Genomic DNA, 2,315 nt, shown 5'->3' with positions numbered 1-2,315 from the left:
CTCTCAAGCGGCTAGTCAAAACTTTTGATTTTTAAAGTTTAAAAGTCCATCGGGGTCTCCCTGGTGGCACAGGGGTTAAGTCTCGGCACTGTGAAGCTATCAGCAGCCACTGTGGCACGAGTTCCATCATGGCACAGCAGACCTCTTGTCTTGTCCGCTGCTTCCTTCAGCAGTGTATTTTGGTGGATCCGCCTGTTCTGCTCCCCACTCTGTCTCTGCCTCAACCCGGCATTTCTGGCATATACCCCAGCTCTTGTATGCATAAATAAATCTTAAAAAAAAAATAAAATTAAAGTCCATTGCGTGATGTACACTACTGTCACTTACTATGTTGTCAATGACTTATTGGTCTTCACTCCACGTGTCCGAGTTGGATAAGGAAGTCCTAATATTCAACTTCAAAACAAGTTACTCAGTTAAGGTCTGAAACCATAAAATACACAGAAGAAAATAGGCAGTAACCTCACAGACATCACTCTTAGTGATGTTTCTATGGATAGGACTCCAATGGCAAGGAAACAAAAGCAAAAATAAATAAATAGGGCTATATCAAACTAAAAATCTGCACAATAAGGAAAACCATCATCAAAATAAAAAGGCAACCTATTGAATGGGAGGAGATATTTGCAAATCATGTATCTATAAGGGGTTAAAATCCAAAAAATATAAAGAACTCATAAAAATCAACAATAATTAAAAAAAAATGGGCAGAGAATCTGAATAGACATTTCTCCAAAGACAGAAAGATGGTCAATAGGCACAGGAAAACTTGGTCAACATGACTAAGTATTAAGGAACTGCAAATGCAAACCACAATGGGTTATTGCCCCACACAAATTAGAATAGCTATTATCTATAAGGCAAGAAATAAGGGTTGGAGAGAATGTAGAGAATAGGTAATCTTTTTGCACCCTTGGTGGTAGTGTGAATTGGTGCAGCCAATATGGAAAATAGTATGGTGTGTGCTCAAAAAATTAAACATGGAAATACCATATGATCCAGCAACACTTCTGGATATTTAACAAAGAATATGAAAACGCTATATGCACTCCTATATCCACATCAGCATTATTTACAATACTCAAGATATAGAAACAATCTAAATGTTCACAGAGGAGTGAATGATACAGAAAATACAGTATATATACAATGAAACATTACTCAGCCAGTTAAAAGATGAGCTCTCGCCATTTACAACACAGATAACCAAATTCTTAAGACAGAAAACAAACAAGTGGTTGCCTGAGGGAAGGGGAGGGGAGGAAGAAAGGCAAAATGGGTAAAAGGATCAATGATATGGTGATGGATGGAAACTTCTCTTTTAATGGTAAGCATACTATACTGTAAAAGATGCGGGTTTATAATGTTACATGCCTGAAACATACATAAAGTTCTAAACCAATGTTACCTCAATAAAGTTATTTAAAACAACTTCAAACCACAAAGAAATTAGTCCATAAAAAGCTTTCAAAACCTAGATTGAAACCATAACGAGTTAGGACACCCAAAAACGGATACTAGCTGCCTCTATTGTGGTAACTAACCATTTCACAGTACTTGTAAATCACACCATCATGCTTGATGGTTTGGAGTGTCTGATGGTATACAGTGCTGTATGTCAATTATTTCTCAATAAACCTGACAAAGATACAGAAATTGAAATTCTATGCAGGCGCCTGTGGTGGACAAGCAGTCAAAGGCCGCCTGCTATCGACTCACTGTCACCCCCAGAACAGGCCTCAGCGGCTTTGAGAACCCCCGCAGAAGCGGCTTCCGGGTGGACTGCAGCCGGGGGCGCCTGCAAGGGGGCGCCCGAGTCCCTATGGGGGGTTGCTACCCAGCACCGAGAGCCAGGGCTCCGGCACCCTCGGCTATCGGGCCCACCCTAGGGAGGTCGTGGGCGTCCCCGCCCCCTGGGGCTCCGCTGCCCTTCGGGGAATCGCTACCTACGGCCCCCCCCGCCCCCCCCCCTCAGCTCTCAGTCGGCAGCGCTGACGTCGCCACCCCGCCTCTTCGCCTCGCGCCGCCGTTCTCGCCCCGCCCTTTTTCCCGGCGTGCGCCGCGGTGAGGCTCCTCGCCTTCGGCTTTTGCCTGTCGCCCCAAGATGGCGGACACAATGAGCCGGCGCCGCGCCGGTTGGCCCTGAGGCGACGGTAAGGAGGAACAGTCGGCCAGGCCCAACAGTCCCGGCATTAGAGTGTTACCCGAGCAGAAGGAAGAAGAGAAAGAGGCGGCCCGACTGTCGGTTCTTCTCCCGCTGGCCGCCGGCGCGGCGCCCGCCCCGCCCGGGTCGGCCCCTCGGCAGCCAGCCCGCC

The sequence above is a fragment of the Talpa occidentalis genome, unplaced genomic scaffold (genome assembly GCF_014898055.3).
Source record: "Talpa occidentalis isolate TD23 unplaced genomic scaffold, MPIMG_talOcc4v2.1 talOcc4.10, whole genome shotgun sequence".
Classification (NCBI taxonomy): domain Eukaryota; kingdom Metazoa; phylum Chordata; class Mammalia; order Eulipotyphla; family Talpidae; genus Talpa; species Talpa occidentalis.
Note: the sequence above shows the minus strand (reverse complement) of the source record.